Source organism: Pinus tabuliformis, chromosome 9, assembly GCF_031772625.1.
Source record: "Pinus tabuliformis cultivar Carrire ecotype Pingquan chromosome 9, CPIR1, whole genome shotgun sequence".
Classification (NCBI taxonomy): Eukaryota; Viridiplantae; Streptophyta; class Pinopsida; order Pinales; family Pinaceae; genus Pinus; species Pinus tabuliformis.
Window position 1 is genome coordinate 181748939 of NC_142307.1, and position 19255 is coordinate 181768193.

The 19255-nt window shown below is 37.3% G+C and overlaps 1 protein-coding gene across 2 annotated transcripts in view; it reads right to left on the reverse strand.

Moving 5' to 3' along the window:
- LOC149147735 (RNA-binding ASCH domain protein) overlaps positions 1-19255 on the reverse strand; it is a 102931-nt gene that overhangs the window by 31041 nt on the left and 52635 nt on the right. The window lies entirely within an intron of this gene.

Here is a 19255-nt window from a genome sequence, read left to right on the forward strand (position 1 = left end):
GTCACCAAAAAGACCATAATTAGCAGAGATGTTGTGTTCAAAGAACAAGAGTTATGGAATGGTAGCATAGACAAAATAGTTGATGCACAAGTGTCGTTGTTGGAAGAAGATGATGTAGCAGAAAAGGTGCAGCAAGAATCACAGGTGAAGACACCAAATAGAGACACACCAACAAGGACTCCGAAATTTTCTAAGCAGCATGGATCTCCAAGCAGATCAACAGATCAAGATTCTCCTAGCAATCAATCAAGTGATGAATCAAGCAATGCTAAGAGAGATGAGAAGTCTGAAATATATTTATGATGATTTGGATGTTAGTTCAAATTTTGCATTGTTGTCATTCCAACCTTCTTCGTTTGAAAAAACAATCAAAGATGAAAATTGGGTGCAAACCATGGATGAAGAAATTGAAGCTATTGAAAAGAATAATACATGGGATTTGGTTGATTTGCCAAAGGATAAAACTCTCATTGGTGTAAAATGGGTGTACAAGACAAAGTTGAATGAGAAACGTGAAACTGAAAGATTTAAAGCAAGACTTGAATCAAAATGGTTCTCGCAGCAACCGGGAATAGACTTGGGAAAAATGTTTGCTCCGGTAGCCAAATTGGGTACTGTAAGAGCAATTCTAGCCACAGCAGCTCAGAACAAGTGGAAAGTATATCAGATGGATGTGAAATCAGCCTTCTTGAATGGAATTCTGGAAGAAGAAATGTATGTGCAGCAGCCTCCAAAATATGAAGTTGAAGGTAAAGAAGATAAAGTTTACAAGTTGAATAAAGTGCTCTATGGACTCAAGAAAGCGCCTAGAGCTTGGTATAGCAAAGTTGATAGCTACATGATCAAGAATGGATTTTGCCGAAGCAGCATTGAGCCTAACTTGAATTGGATGAATTTAAAGCAGTCATGATGAAAGAATTTGAAATGACAGATCTTGGTCTCATGAAATATTTTCTTGACATAGAAGTTGAGCAATTTGAAAAAGGAAATTTTATTTGCCAAAATAAATATGCTAGAGATTTGTTGAAAAGATTCAGGATGGAGAATTGAAATCCTGTCCCTACACCAGTTGCAACAAGTACAAAGTTAAGCAAGGATGATGAAGGATCAGATGTCAATCCAAGTCTATTCAAACTATTGGTTGGCAGCCTCATGTATCTCACAACTACAAAACCGGATATTATGCAAGGAGTGAGTTTGATTTCCAGATTTATGGAGACTCCAGAAGACACACATTGGAGAGCAAGAAAAAGAATTGTGAGATACATAGCAAGAACTAGAGATTGTAGCATAATGTATGCAAGCACAAAGAAGAAGGATTTGATTGTATATAAAGATAGTGATTTTGCAAGTAGTTTGGATGATAGGAAGAGGCTAGAGCACTTCTAGTTATGTGTTCCATCCTGGTTTAGGTGTGATTTCATGGGCATCTAAGAAGCAGCCTATTGTGACATTTTCGTCAACAGAAACAGAATATGTAACAACAACATTTCAGGCAATATGGTTAAGAAGAATATTTGATGGACTCAAACAAAAACAACAAAGATCAACAACAATATATTGTGACAACACCTTAGCGATTACACTATCCAAGAATAGTGTGTTTCATCAAAAAAGCAAGCATATTGATTCAAGATATCATTTTATTAGAGAACTTGTGAGCAATGGAGAAGTTCACTTGAAGCCTTGTAAATCTAGTGATCAATTGGTTGATATATTTACTAAGTCATTACCAAAAGATGTGTTTGAGTTTCATAGAAGAAACTTGGGTGTTCTAAGCTTAGTTGAGACATAGACCAGTAGGCATGTTTGAGTTGTCATGAGTCATGTCTTAGTTTAGCGGTCATAAATAAGGGGGTGTTAAAACAGCTAATTAACTCCCGCGTGGAGATTTATCTAGACTTAGAGAGTCAAGTCAAGTTAAGTCATAGACGAATTTAGTGTGTGGTCGAATGTCAAGTTATTTTAGGTGAGTCGCTAGTTGGAAAGGGTTAAATACCCCTTCACCGGGTTCATTGTAATCATCAAGCTTTTGTGTGATCAATAGAAGAGCCGCAGCTCGTGTGTTTTGTGTGTTAAATTTGTAGTTTGCCTCTTTTGCCTTTCCAACATTATTATTAATGGAAGAAGTGTCCTCAGACACATAATTTTATTAATCAGAAAAAAAAATAGTTACATATTTGATTTTGCAAGAGTTTACACCCGAACAACCAAACACTCTTGCAATGAGCTATTTATAAGCTAAATGTCCTAACTACCTCTAATTATGGATCACTTATCAAATAACAAGTGTCCATTTACAATAAATGCTATTCAAAACAACTAGCTAACAAATCTCCTAAAATAGAGCCTAAGATATGACACATTTGAAGAGTCATATCTTGTTACAACAATATACTAATTCTAAATGTCTCCATTAAATAATTAAACATTCTAGAATAATAATTATTAATTTAATATCTTAAATTAATAATTATTTATTCCAACTTTATAACCTATGATAATATTTTATTTTTGGATCATCTAACATTCCCCCCTATGATCCAAAGATACATTACAACAGATACCAAGTTCATCCCTGAACTTAGTAAATTTTATTCTACCAAGCGGTTTCGTGAAAATGTCAGAGATCTGATCTTCAGAAGGACAATAAATTGGCTTGAGGACATCTTTGGCAATGAAAGATCTGATATGATGATACTTGGTGTCCACATGCTTTGTCTTTGAATGAAAAACTGGGTTCTTGGCAAGTTTGATGGCTGACTGGCTGTCAATGAATAATGATGTAGCTTCTGCCTGAGAAATGCCCAAGTCCTGCAAAATTCTGCACAACCAAACAATTTCACATGCTGCTTCCCATGCTGAAATGTACTCTGCTTCTGCTGAAGAAGTGACCATTGTAGCTTGTTTCTTACAACTCCAAGATACTGCTGCTGACCCCGTGTTCATTAAATAACCTGATGTTGATGCTCGATCATCAATACTTCCAGCAAAGTCGACATCGGAACATCCACCAAGTACAAAGTTTTTAGTCTTTGTGTAAAGAAGACCAAAATCTTTTCTTCCTTGGATATATCAAAGAACTCTTTTGGCTGCATTCCAGTGGCTGTCTCGTGGTTCCTGCATAAAACGTGAAAGAATATTGACTGCATAAGATAGATCAGGGCGAGTATTCGTCAAATAAATCAAGCTACCAATCAACTGTATGTAAGTAGTACTGTCCACCTTTCCCCCCCTTCAAATTTTGAAAGTTTCAAGTTTTGCTCCATGGGGGTAAGAACGGGCTTGCAATCCTACATGCCAAATCGTTGAAGAACCTTTGTTGCATACTTATTTTGAGAAATGAAAATATGATGTGGACGTTGGAAGACTTCAACTCCAAGATAGTAGTGATGTAATCCCAAATCTGTCATCTTAAAACCTGCATGTAACTCCTTTTTCACCTGTGCAATATGATCATCATGGTTGCCAGTAATGATCAAATCATCTACATACATAACAAGAATTACCAGATATTTTCCCTGTTGTCGCACATACAAAGTATCATCAGGTTCACTTCGTTGAAAACCAACTTTCTTAAGGTATTCATCCATCTTTGCATGCCAAGCTCGGCGAGCTTGTTTTAATCCATATAATGCCTTAATCAATTTGCAGACTTTATGTTCTTGCCCTTCAATTTCAAAACTTGGTAGTTGTGTCATATACACTTCCTCCTGTAAATCCCCATTGAGAAAAGCACTTTTCACATCCATTTGATGAACTTTCCATCTTTTCTGAGCGGCCAATGCAAGTGTTAATTGGATGGTGTTCCATTTAGCTGTAGGAGCAAAAGTTTCCTCGTAATCAATGCCTTCCTACTGCGCAAAACCTTTTGCGACAAGTCGTGCTTTATACTTTTCAAGTTCTCCCTTTTGATTATACTTAATTCTGTAACCCCATTTGCATCCTATGGGTTTAACATTTGATGGACAATCAACAAGTTTCCAAGTGTTGTTATCAATTACTACTTGATATTCTTCAACCATAGCCTGTTGCCATTCTTTATGTTTTACTGCTTCTTTGTATGTGGAAGGTTCAGTAAAATCATTTGATATCAAGGCAAAATTTCCTTCACTTCTATGTGCCCTTCTGGTGCCTGTTTTATTCTGCTCATCAGGCTTTACATCTTTCAAAAGTTGAACTGCCCATTTCGGTAGTTGGTGCTCACTTGTTTGTGATTCTGAAAAGTCTCCATCATTGTAAAGAGGATTAATATAAACTAATGTTCTTCGTTCAGGTGAAGAGTCTGGAGAATCACTGTCAGAAGAACTGCTACTGCTTGGAGATGCGAATGAACTGCTAGAAGACCCAGATGATGTTGTTGAAGTAGATGGACTGGATGACTCATCTTTAGAGGAAGGAAAATCAAGTTCATACCAATTTGGTATAGTTGGTTGACTTTGCATTTTTCCTTTTCTTTCACTGCCCCTAGTTTCTAACTTGTGAAGAACATTTTCGATTTCTTCAGCACTCTTACTTTCTGTTTCATCAAAGATTACATCCCTGCTCACAATAAATTTTCCATTGGTCAAAAGACGGTACCCCTTCTCATCGGAATAGCCAATCATTGTGCATTTTAAACTTCTTGAGTCAAGTTTAGTTTGTTTTTCTTTCGGAACTAAGGCATAACATACTGATCCAAAAACTTTAAGATGTTTAACTCGAGGTTTGAAACCAAACCATGCTTCATAAGGTGTGATTCCGTCTAAAGAAGCAGTTGGAGATCTGTTTCTTAAGTGACAGCTGTATGTATTGCTTCTGCCCAATATGTTGGACTTAACCTCTTGAAAGTTAACATGGATCGCGCCATTCCTAACAAAGTGCGATTCATTCTTTTGACTAGTCCATTTTGCTGTGGAGTGTAAACATTAGTAAGATGTCGTCTTATGCCATTTTCACTGCAATAAGTTTTGAATTCATTTGAAGTGAATTCTCCCCCATTATTTGTCCTGAGAGTACCTATCTTTTCTTTAACTTCATTTTCAACAAGTTGGCGAAAAATTTTAAACTTATCAAATGCTTTTGACTTGTTCTTTAAGAAGTAAACCCAAGTCATTCTGCTGAAATCATCAATGAATAGTAAGAAATATTTGCAACCACCAAATGAAATTTGTAGTGGTCCACAAACATCATTGTGAACTAGTTGTAGCCGCCTGTTTGCATGCCATGAACTTGTTGGAAAACTTTCTCGACTTTGTTTACCACAAATGCAAGCTTCACATTTTGCATTTTCCCTTTTGAAAGTGGGAAGTCCTTTAACCATTCCTTGTTTCTGCAATTGAGAAAGACTCTCAAAATTTAAATGTCCATATCTTACATGTCATAGTCTTACAGGTGAAATACCTGTAGTCACTGCCCATGCAAAATCAAAATGCCTTGGAATAACTGTCCCTTTCATCCATAACAGTTTTCCATCTTCATAACCTGTCATGACAGTTTTCAAGCTCTGTTTGACTAAATTAATCTTGACTAAACCATCTTCCATAATCACCTGATGTCCTGCTTGTCGAATCGTGACTAAAGAGAGCAAATTTTTCTTAAAAGTTAGTACATACCATACATTGGAAATCATTTTTTCTCCAATGCCAGGGAGAAAAACGTTAACTGCTCCTTTTCCATAAGGAGTATGTTTTGTATCATCAGCAAGAAAAATGGAATTAAGTTGGCAATCTTGAAAATTCCAAAAAAAATCACGTCGACAAGTCATGTGCTGAGTTGCCCCGGAATCCAAGATCCAGGCATCTTTATAATCACTTCTAAGATGGGATGAAAGTTGTGACGCTGGTGAGGAAGTAAAAACATATTCTGAGTTATCATCATCTTGATCATTTGCAAATTGCGTTGAATGCTGCTGAAACTTGGGAATTTTATTAAGAGAAGTTCGACAATCTTCAGCGTAATGTCCAACTTTGTTACATCTTCGACACACAATTTGACTTAAGTCTCTTCATCTTCCTGAAGATTGTCCTCTGCCTCTGCTTTGACTTCTATGTTGAGATTGTCCTCTACCTTGATTATTATTTCCTTGTCCTTGAAAATTGCCTCTTCCTTGGTTGTTTCCTCTACCTTGAAAATTACTCCTTCCTAAACTGTTGCCTCTATTAAAGTTGTTTCCTCTGCTTTGGCTTCGACCTCAACTTTGTACATTATGTGTTGCTTGATTCTGATTGAAATTCCCTCTGCCTCTGCCTCGAGAACTGTCTGTTGATGATTTACTAGAGTTGGCCTCTGTGAAAAAAACATCTTCACCAACTTTCTTCTTCTTTCCAAAGGTTTTATCATGTTGGGTCAACATTTCACAGAGCTCATCAAACTTTAGTTTCTCTAATTTCCTAGTTAATTGTAAAGTCTCCAAAAAATGCATGTAGGAAGAATGAAGTCCAGCAATTACAATTGTTACCATAAAACTATCATCTATTGCTGGAAAACCAGCATTAATGATTTCCTGCCTAATATTCTTAAGTCTTGAGATATATTCAAGAACATCACCTCCTTCAGTCAATTTTTGTTGCAACAATTTTAATTGTAGACCAACTTTTTTTTATTCAGGCTGAGTATCAAAGAGGTAAAAGTTTTCAAAGCAGACCACGTATCTGTAGCATTTTCTATATGGACATACATTTCATCATTGACAGAAGATTTAATAAGAGCTAAGGCTTTGGCATTCTTAACTTCCCATTTTGCTAGTGCAGCTGCTTCTGTGAGTTTATTTGGCTTAATATCTCCATCACATATAACCTGCCATAATTCATTGTAAATGAGAGTGCTTTCGATGAGGCAGTGCCATGTTTTATAGGTTTTTGTACCTTCAAGTTTGTCGGAATCAGAGAACAAATTAATTAACTTGGACACTGTAGTGTTGAAGCTTCGCACCAAGAATCAGAACAAAAATATCAAGATGGGCAACACAACATGCAACACACCACGCAAAAAACACAATCTATCGGGGCTTGGCCTTGACCCTCGTATAGTCGTTGAAGCAGGAGAAAAATGACTGAGCTTTGCACTTGGCTCTAGTCAATTTCTCAAAAATTACAAGGTAACTTTCAAAATTTGATTTTTACAACGATGCTCCTCCAAAACTTGGTAAAAAAAAAATTGTTACCCCCCCCTCAAAGTAAAATTACTTTGAGTTACAATGCCACACTTATCTCTCCAAAAACAAATTACAAATAAAATCTCCTTATTACTCCAAAAAATTCACTGCCCGAAACATTTACAAATAACCCCTCACACCTTATTTCTCCAAAAATATTATTTTACAAATAAGAGAAAATTCCTTATCTCTCCAAATTACAAATTACAAAATAAAATAAAAAACTTTATGATCCACCACATAATCCACTAAACCAGCCGACCTCAAGCCTTTCTTAATAATACCGTTTGAATATTACACTGCCATGTTTTGCATCCATCCTAAAAAATACAAGAGCATAGAAAATCGGAAGTAAAACTTCACGAGTGCCCTGAATTAAACAAGTTCCAATCATGCAAAAGTTGCAGCCAAACTATGACTGCAAATGGTTTATATAAACCTACTTGATAAGGCCTTAAGTGAAAAAAACTGATCAGCTCTTAAAAACAACCAAACAACAGCGCAAAGAGTACAAAAGTCAATGTACAGTTCTTGCGCCTTTCTTGCCTGAAAATTTGAAGTCTCTCAAATTATCACAAAATGCGTTGTCAGAGCACCACATGACAGCATCCCTGTAAGTTACGCCTCAGCAAGTGCAGCGTCTATTTCCGCAGCCTTGAAGCGGGGATCGAGCTCTCCACGCTCTGACCAGGAATCGAAGGAACTGGTCCGAAATGTGATCTTTAAATGGGTCATATAACATTTTCAGGTCATTCTTTCACCAAGAAATTAAACACCAAATCCTAGGAATAAAGCTGAAGCTAAAAAAAAAGATTTTAATATAAACTGGTCCCACATAAACTGCAGTCCCCGGTCCAAGTCCACTAGATCTTGCTCAGTAACAATACATGTGCTCAAGAACATACAAATTCCATACTGAAAGGACCTTAATACTCTGCAGCTTTGTATTGCTTTACATAATCGTGCATCTACATCTGTTCTTTGGAGCATTCGCCAGTTGTTTCTCACCGTTTTTGTCTGATGAAGGAGGGCGCACAACAACATGCATTGTAATAACCCCGCCAGGAAGCTCACCGACAGGAACTCTAGACTCTACAAGTGTCTTTTTGTTCTCCAAAATCTTCCCCAATAATGGGTCAGGCATTCAATTTGACAGTACATGGTGGCAGCAAAAATTCTTACAATTGATTTTCAGATTTAAACAAAAAAAAAAAAAATCTAAAATCACTAAAATAATAAAATTTCTTTTCTTTTGAACATAAAACTGGACAAATTCATACCAATCATTCGCTGATCAATTCAATGGAGTTTTCCAAAGACTTGTGGAGCTAAAATCTCCTCTTCACATCCACTGCAACATTACTGGAGCTCTGATACCACAATAATGGCAGAAGTGTCCTCAGACACGTAATTTTATTAATCAGAAAAAAAAAAAAAAAAAAAAAAATTTACATATTTGATTTTAAAAGAGTTTACTCCCGAACAGCCAAACACTCTTGCAATGAGCTATTTATAAGCTCAATGTCCTAACTACCTCTAATTATGGATCACTTATTAAATAACAAGTGTCCATTTACAATAAATGCTATTCAAAACAACTAACTAACAAATCTCCTAAAATAGAGCCGAAGATACGACACATTTGGAGAGTCATATCTTGTTACAACAATATACTAATTCTAAATGTCTCCATTAAATAATTAAACATTCTAGAATAATAACTATTAATTTAATATCTTAAATTAATAATGATTTATTCCAACTTTATAACCTATGATAATATTTTATTTTTGGATCATCTAACAATTATGCCCTTGGTCTCAAACGTAATTCGATAAGTGTTGTTCTATTGACACAGAAGGGATACAAAGTTATCTTTTAAGGACAAGAGTGTGTTATATATGACAAGCCCCCAAGCAAGCAACTGATAGCAAAGGTGCAAATGACGAGGAACGGACTCTTTCCTCTAGTCATGGATTACAGTGATCAGGTCAGTTCTTTTACAGTTGCATTTTCTAATGATTATTGGTTATGGCACATTCGATTTGGACACTTGCACTTTTTTGGTTTAAGATTGTTGCAGCAGAAACAAATGGTCAGAGGATTACCTCCCATCAAAGAACTTGCTAGTACTTGTAAGTGTTGCATATTGGGAAAGCAACACTGTGAAAGTTTTTCAAAGGGAGTTGCATACAGAGCAAAGCAACTGCTTGAGCTAGTGCATACAGACTTGTGTGGACCTATGAGGACACAGTGGATTGGTGGAAGTTGTTACTTCCTCACTTTCATTGATTACTATAGCAAAAAGACTTGGGTTTACTTCCTGAAGTAGAAGTCTGAAACTTTTGCAAAGTTCAAAGAATTTAAAGCCTTAGCAAAGAATCAACGTGATCGACAGATCAAGGTATTGAGGTCAGATTGTGGTGGAGAATATGATTCGAACGCATTCCATGATTACTGCAAACAACATGGAATCATAAGGCAGTTTACAACCACGTACACACTGCAACAGAATGGTGTAGCAAAGAAAAAGAACATAAACATTATGAACATGGCAAGGAGCATGTTGAAAGGAAGAAACTTGTCTAATGAGTATTGGGAAAAAGCAGTTACCTATGATGTTTATGTGATAAACAGATCTCCTACAAAGAGTGTGATGAACAGGGTATCAAAAGAAGCATGGTTATGTATGTCTTGCAACGTATCTCATCTCAGAGTGTTTGGATGTGGAGCTTATGCACATGTGCCTAAAGAGCTAAGAGGCAAATTGAATGATAAAAGTGAAAAATGAACATTTACTAGTTATAGTGAGCAATCAATAGTGTACAAATTGTATAACCCTGTCACCAAGAATACCATAATTAGCAGAGATGTTGTGTTCAAAGAACAAGAGTCGTGGAATGGTAGTATAGACAAAACAGTTGATGCACAAGTGCCATTGATGGAAGAAGATGATGTAGCAAAAAAGGAGCAGCAAGAATCACAGGTGAAGACACCAAACAGAGACACACCAACAAGGACTCCAAGATTTTATGAGCAGCATGGATCTTCAAGCAGATCAACAGATCGAGATTCTCCTAGCAATCAATCAAGTGATGAATCAAGCAATGGTAAGAGAAAGATGAGAAGTCTAAAAGATATTTATGATGATTTGGATGTTAATTCAAATTTTGCATTGTTGTCATTCCAACCTTCTTCGTTTGAAGAAGCAATCAGAGATGAAAATTGGGTGCAAGCCATGGATGAAGAAATTGAAGCTATTGAAAAGAATAATACATGGGATTTGGTTGATTTGCCAAAACTTAAAAATCTCATTTGTGTAAAATCGGTGTAAAAGACAAAGTTGAATGAGAAAGGTGAAATTGAATGATTTAAAGCAAGACTTGTAGCCAAAGGGTTCTAGCAGCAATCAGGAATAGACTTGGCAGAAACGTTTTCTTCGATAGCTAGATTGGATACTGTAAGAGCAGTTCTAGCTAAAGCAGCTCAGAACAAGTGGAAAGTATATCAGGTGGATGTGAAATCAACCTTCTTGAATGGAATCCTAGAAGAAGAAATCTATGTGCAACGCTCTCCAGGATATGAAGTTGAAGGTAAAGACGATAAAGTTTACAGGTTGAAAAAAGCGCTCTATGGACTCAAGCAAGCGCCTAGAGCTTGGTATAGCTCAATTTATAGCTAAATGATCAAGAATGGATTTTGCCGAAGCAGCATTGAGCCTAACTTGTACACAAAGGTAAATGAGCATGGACAAATTTTGATTGTTTGCTTATATGTTGATTACATGATTTATACAGGTGATTTTGAATTGGATGAATTTAAAGCAGCCATGATGAAAGAATTTGTGATGACAAATCATGGTCTCATGAAATATTTCCTTGGTATAGAAGTTGAGCAATCTGAAAAAGGAATTTTTATTTGCCAAAATATATATGCCAGAAATTTTGCTGAAAAGATTCGAGATGGCGAATTACAAACCTGTCCCTACACCAGTTGCAATAGGTACAAACTTACAAAGTTAAACAAGGATGATGAAGGATTAGATGCCAATCCAACTCTATTCAAAGTTTGGTTGGAAACCTCATGTATCTCACAGCTACAAGACCGGATATTATGCAAGGAGTGAGTTTGATTTCCAGATTTATGGAGAGCCCAAAACAACATTGGAGAGTGGGAAAAAGAATTCTGAGATACATGGCAGGAACTAGAGATTGTGGCATAATGTATGCAAGCACAGAGAAGAAGGATTTGATTAGATATACAAACAATGATTTTGCTGGTAGTTTGGATGATAGGAAGAGCATTTTTGGTTATGTGTTCTATCTTGGTTCAGGGTGGTTTCATGGGCATCTACGAAGCAACCTATTGTGACACCTTCGTCAGCAAAAGCAGAATATGTAGCAGCATCATCAGCAGCATGTCAAGCAGTATGGTTAAGAAGAGTATTTGATGGACTCAAGCAGAAACAACAAGGATCAACAACAATATATTGTGATAACACCTCAGCGATTGCACTATCCAAGAATAGTGTGTTTCATCAAAAGAGCAAGCGTATTGATACTAGATATCATTTCATTATAGAATTTGTGAGCAATGGATAAGTTCACTTGAAGCCTTGTAAATCTAGTGATCAATTCACTGATATATTTACTAAGTCATTAGCAAAAGATGTGTTTGAGTTTCATAGAAGAAACTTGGGTGTTGTAAGCCTAGCTGAGACATAGACCAGCAAGCATGTTTGAGTTGTCATGAGTCATGTCTTAGTTTAGCGATCGTAATTAAGGGGGAGTGTTAAAATAGCTAATTAACTCCCGCATGGAGATTTATCTAAAATTAGAGAGTCAGTTAACTGAGCATTGAGTCAAGTCGAGTTAAGTCATAGTCAAATTTAGTGTGTGGTTGCATGTCAAGTTATTTTAGGCGAGTCGCTAGTTGGAAAAGGTTAAATACCCTTCACCGGGTTCATTGTAATTATCAACTTTTTGTGTGATCAATAGAAGAGCCGCAGCTCATGTGTTTTGTATGTTAAATTTTGTTTTGCCTCCTCTGCCTTTCGTCTCTTGCACTTGATCAAACAATACTGCAAGTAGCTTCCAAAGCCACACAGCTTCACAACTCACCAAACTAGTTGCAATATATTGGGCCTCTGCAGTCGTGAGTGAAACAGAGATTTGCTTCCTACCCAAGCAGAATCCAAACTAAATCATCATCATGATGTGCTCTTCCTGTCTTTAGCATTCTCTACCTATTCTAAATCTGTATATCTCTACAGTTGTACTTCTTAATTCACACCCCAACTATACCATGCTAGTACCCCAACACATGTTGTGCCACAACTACTTTTTGGTCATCCTGGCTGGGTGCTCCCTTTAACACTAAAACAAATCTTGTTGTGGCAATCCTGGCTTCTCCCTCTACCATTTAGCTTCTTCATATTAGTTACAATGGAAGTGGCCATGGATTGGTTTTCCATCATCCCAAATCCCTGAAGGATCGTGATAATATGCTTACACTTCTAGTTCCAAGAAGTGAGGTATCCAACCAAGATCCTTCATCTAGAACTCAGAGGTCAACTCCTTGTGACACTGAAGCAAGTCTTCTTGTTGTAATCCCGACTACTCCCTCTACACAGAAGCAAGTCCTTCTACCACTATCACTTCCTCTGTCACGTGAGTCTTACTTTTGCCAGAAATAAGTCATCTAATAGCAAGATCCACCAGGACTCATCAAATAATCATCAATCTGAGAATACCAAGACCGAGGTCCGTACAAATCCCTCTTTAGTCTTCAAACATGAGATCCCCTCTCATGTAACTCAAAGCCTTGAGGTAACTCTATGTACACTTCTTCTTCCTCAATCACTCCATTGAGGGAACCATCTCGACATCCACCTAATGTAATTTCCAATTCATAATAGAAGTAACAGAAATAACAGTTCTAACATAAGTGTACCTGACATCTGGAGCAATCGTCTCCACATAGTCCTCTCCCTCTTTGTAGGAGAATCCTCACAAATCTTGCTTTGTACTTCTCTCTATTGCCATCAACCGCATACTTCATCTTGAGATTCACTTGGAAGTCACCATTGACTTCTCTTTGGCACAATTTCCTTCATCATAGCATTCTTCAAATTTGTTGGCCTGCCTGCTCCCTTTGAACTAGGAGCTCTTCTGATCATCAAGTACAATTTGTACAATTTCTCTCTTGAACACAAATCATTGATCCTAGGAGAATCCTCTTGTCACAAATTTTGCTTTGTTCTTCCATTGCGTCCATCTGCTACCAAAGCCTTGTTCGCCTTCACGATGTACTTGCAACCCTCACTAGGAGGCCATGGAAGAAACGATTATAACCTGACAAAATAAACAAAGACAAGAAGTTAACTGATAGTAAAACAATAATAATCAAGGAAGAAAGATATAAAGTACTTACCTTTTGAGGATTGTGGGGAATTTGTCAACTCCCTCTTGATCCTAGCTTTCTTGCAGAAATGAAATCAATCTACAAACTCATCATCCTCATCCTCATCATCAGCTGCTAATGCATGAGCTAGGGCTTCTTCATTCAGCGGAATTTCTCAATCTACTTCAAAGACTCAACTACAAAACAATGAGCTCTTTCTAGCATTCAACATCCTTGGACACATTCTAGGGTTTCACAAACCTTTATTCAAAGTATATCCTTCAGGTCTTCTCTAGGGTTTACAAAACCCTAAGACTACCTGCTCTTCCAAGAGGGAGGTCATTCTTTAGCACAAATGTTATGACTTCTCTTGTTTTATGAGAGAACCCTTTAGCTCCTTCTAACTTTGGAGTTACTTTCTTGAATCATATCTCAAATGTTTGAAAGAAAAATCTGCCATTTACTAATCTAATCCAGCAACACCAGGGATCAAGCAATGGCACCCTAACATCGACAACATATCTCGGCCAATCCAATCATAACATCTGTTATCACAATAAACTTTGTTTTTTAATTTTTTTAAAAATGCTGACAGTTGCAGTGTTAGCATCTTAATTGTAATAAACGGGGAAAATTATTGATAGCAGGGCTATCAGTGTTTTTGTGATCCGATATGGTCTTGCGAATAAATTTGCTGACAACGGGGATATCAACATTTTTCATTTTGGTTGACTGGCCAATTGTCAGCGCCAAAAACCAGTTTTTAAATTAAAAAAATGATGACTGTGCTGACCACGTCAGCATCATCGTTTTCAATGAAACGTGTCTTTATTTGTTTTGAAGGGGTAAAAGTACCGGTTAATCATTTTTCCTCTGCTGTAATGAGTGAAATGTCATTTAACATGATCTTATCATATGATACGAATTTTATTCGTAATCATAACCTGAAACGATGTGATTATTCACTCGCCACCTGTGTTATCTCAACCGCATGTCAAGTTATCTCACCTTGTCCCGTAAGCAGTTTGTTTGTGTTAGTTCGAAAACATTTACACTTGGCATTGGAAACTGTTTTGTTCACAGGGATTCAGGATCGAATCCATGGAAGACCACACAACGAAATGGGGAAAGGAGGTAATATGAACCGGTCCGAGCCCAAAGCGTTGAACTTGTCAGACATTTACCCCGAAATTCTTCGATTGTTTCAATAGGGAAACTGGAGCGAATTCTTCCACCGCTATACTGACTACCATGATCTTGTGGTTCCTTCTTTTGCGCAAGGGTTCGATGGGAATTGTGTGGAGGTGGGAGGCCTGTCATTTGCAGTTACAAAGCAAACCATTGTTGAGGTCACAGCCTTACTAGCGGACGGTGAGAAGATTTTTCACAGTCATGTTTTGGCAGGGATCAATGTCCCTTTCTTCTTCAAAGAAGAATTTAGAGGGCAAAATTGGAGGGCTGGAGTTCGAAAGGAGTGGTTGCAGGACCAATGGCATGTCCCTTTACACCTCTATCAGCAATATTTTACGTGTGAAGGCCGGTTTAATCAAGTAAACCTCTACCATTTTTATTTTCTCGCACATATTGCTGGTCAGATTAGAATCAATCCATGTTTTTATTTGTTAGAGAGCCTTAAACATATGGAAGCTAGGTTCAAGGCCCGCACTAATCCCTCTTCTCATTTTATATACCACAAAGCCCTGATAAAATTGATAATAGAAAGACAACTAGCTAAGGCAAAAAGAACCTGGAATCATTTCCTTTTCTGGGGAGGTTTTCAACCTCAACCCCTTAAGAGAAGAAGAGGCAGACCACAGACTGCCAAAAAAGGGAAAAAAGTTAAAAATCAAGCTCCTATTGAGCCCCCTCCCAGCGAAGAAAACCTAGGAGTTCCATCTACATTAGCTAGTCCGAAAATTCCTAAAGTTTACGAGAGGAAAAGTGCTCGACTTAATAAACCAGACCCTATACCACTTGTGAACCCACCTTCCAAAACTTCCCCTGCAGACACAGCTAAAACAGAGGATCCTAAGGGCAAAGAACCATAGGTTGAATGCAAAGAGAAGGAGACACTATCTGAGGTCTTCAAGGGTGGCAATAGACATACCAGGCCAACTAACAAGTTAAGATACAAGATCGAACTCAGAAATAACCCAAAGTTGGCCAAGGAGGTGATTGACATTGACAACATGCCACTGAAGGTCCTCATTATAATAGGAAAAAGGCTACAGGCTCTAAGAAGGGCCGAAGCGGAGAAACTATGAAAAAGGGTCCCATGGTGACAAGGCAGAGCAAAAAGCAGAAATTGAAGAAGGTAGATGTATTTCTTAGAGCTGCTAGCACCCTCAGCTAAGATGCTTGGGGGAATAAAACTCAGAAATTTGCCTATCTTTTCATGAAACAGGGTTTTCATTTTATCGCTAACAGTCGGCCTTATAGCTTTTGCGGGCAGCGTAATAGTCAAAAGAGCTGACATTCCCATCGTCAACGTTTTTGATAAAGTTGACAGAGCCACTGTCAGCAATTTTGGGGCGAAAACTATGTTTGTTGGTTGATAGAGACTATACCCAGAAATGCTGACAGTTAACCTGGTAGCGATGTTGGAGCAAAGAGGGAGTGTTGACATCTCCATTGTCAGCGATATTCAGATAGGCGAAAATGCCAACCCTCCGGTCGTCAGTGATTTTGAAATCAGGCGGAAACAAAAATGATGACAGTCAGCCTATCAGCGAAAGCTACAAACAGAAAACCAGTAAGCTGACAGCAACAGTATCAACGTTTTTTCCAGGAGTTTCGAAGGAAAGAGGGATGAACAAAATGCAGTTTTGGACGAGTTTTGGGCCTAAATTGTAAAGGGACCTATTTTTCCAGCTAGTATGTTGAGTTATCAATTAGGGACCTTTTTCTTTTTCCAAGGAAGACAGTTTGAGAGATATTTTACTTCACCTACATATCAGCATATTTTCCTGTGTCTATTTTAGGAAAAACAGAGTGTATTTATGTTTTATATTTTATATGCATGAACTTGAAAGATATTTTCGATATCTCAGGTTTTTGTAATTAATATGGAGACTATTATTTTGCAAACAGTTTATGTAAGTTCTATAAAACAGTTTATGAAGAATGAAGAAGGGTTGGAATTTTATTGAAAAACATATTTGCATTCTGGTATATTTGAGCAGTCTTGAATATATTTACAGTTTTTAATGAGCATTTTGTAGGAAACTCATGTGTTGTAGTTCCCTGTCAGTTTCCTCTTTGTTATACAAACTTTCTTTCATGTCTGAAAATGTTAGTATCTAAGATTGGATTTCATTTATGCTCATTTCTTGTATTATCAGCCATTAGTATTTGTTATTTCAGTCAGCTATAAACTCTGTCTCACTTCATTTTTCTTTTTCCAATTTCTCAAACAGTCAAAGAATATGCTGCTATCATGCTTTTTATAGTTTGCTCATTAGATCTATAACCTTACTTGTTTAGAACTATACTCCATGCCCAATGGTATGTTTTGTACACTGCCCAACCAATTTTATCCTATAAACTAAATCTGGCCACCGAACTCAATTGTGAAACCTACTACTACAGTGACCATAGAGTAGTTGAGTTTTACGGAGAGATCCCTCTCTGGGTTGAAGGGCCAGCTTTCAACCTAAAAGAGGTTTGAGCCTTTTGAGGTCACCTTAGGGTTTTTCCCGCAGCCAGGGTTTTCCCGCAGTGATAACAAACTCAACAGACCATATTAGTAGTATATGCAAGGCATCTTCTGCATACTTGACGAAAGGACCTTACTTAGTCATATAAGATGTTTTCACAGCAGTACAAACATACTGCTTATGAACACATATTCTGGAAGATAATGCAATATATCCAAGGGAAATATCCCTTCACTGGTTCGTACAGAAACTTTAATCCAACACACTTCAAACAATGTGCTGGTGTATGGATCATACTTAGTCCATCTCCCATTAGCAAGCCTTATCTTTGTCTTGAACTAGCCCTCATTAGTAACATTCTTGAGACAGCCTTTAGTTAGCTTTCTAAACAGGATTCAAAATCTGCCCAAACAGGCTTGAACATGAGCCTTTGTTTAACCTTAACCAAGGCCCTAGATCTTGAATCAATACTGCTTATTCTTAATGAGATCTGACCCTGTAACAGAATTCCAAAGTATGTCAATGAAGTCCCTTGAATCAATTTTTGACCCTGTTATTAGGATCCTCAAGAACCAGAACAATATTTTGTATAAGAGTGTGATTGAGGAACATTTTTTGGCTTCCATTTTCCCATCTTGTTCATCTGTCTAATCACAAGATTAAGGCAAGATTTACTCTAAAACCACATCTTGAGATCGCATGCCAATTTCAGCTGACCACTGTACCACTCTCGGATTCATATCATAAGGTATCAAAGCCAAGTCTCGATAGCTTAGTCGAATTGGGTATCTTCTTCTCTGTGTAGTGCATTATTTAGATTAGAAGCCCTAGCATCAATAACAGTTGGGCATAACGATCCATCCGCATTGCTTTTGTAAACCATAACGCCCTCCAAGCTTGCCTCATCTGCCCTCTCATACAAGATCATAAATCATATTACACGTTCATAGACAAACAAACGATCAACAGAAGAATTATCTTCTATCACACAAGTTCTTCGATATACTCAGCTCAAAGGCAGTGGACAAGACAACATTAAATCGTGTCTTGCAAAGCCTGGGTAGTACTCTCAGAAAAGTTGACATGGAACACATCATTTATCTGCAGATCAAATTGCCTTTGATAATTCACATTGTCACATTTATAGATTCCAAGATGTTTGGTTGACTTGTCTTTCCATAATTAAATTTCTGTTCTTTGTTCTCAGACTTATACAAGGATATCAGTCTTTAGAATGACTACAAGGCCCCTGTTATTTTGAGGTTGCAATGCTCTGTGTTTAGGTACCAACTGATTGACACATGCTCCTTCTCTGTACGTGCAAATTCTGTAATAGATTCAAATCCAATTCACTTGCCCATTTACACCTCTGTTAGTATGAGCACTAACAAGTGGACAAACTGTTCTCAGAACTACAAGGTGCTAACTCATACTGGGTTGTATGGTTGTAGCTGACATCATTATCTTCCAACAAACAAAGCTTCAGAAAATATTGCTCATGTCAAGCCAACAGCAGATAAAATGTGTTGCTCCATCATTAATCAGCACATAACCGCTTTCTTCAAAATCAACATTACCCAACATCCTTAATTTGTCTTTTGCTGGTCTGAGGCTTCCTGCCCTGAACTTACGGTTATAGGACTAGAATTTCATCAAGGCTACTCTTTCACCATAAGCTCAGATACCATGTTGATTTTTACAAGACCACCTAATCTGATAATTACTTCTAATGATTTTTTAATTTAATCCTTCTTATGTTCACATTCACCACTAAGAAACTACATAGAATATCTCAATATTAGAAATAATAATGACAGTAGGATCATGAAGAGACAGCCAAATACAAGAGACAAAATTTTACTCTGGGAAAACACTCTTCTAGGGAAAAACCCAGCAACCTTTTCTTAGAGAAATTATTCAATTCAACAAAAGATACAACCTGATCTTTCCTATCAAAAATAATGTCAAACTGACCAGCAGCAAGACCCAGGTCAAACCTGGTCAAACTGAGAAATTTCGGCCTCCTGAAATTTCAGCTTCCTGAAATCTCGGTCTCCTGCAC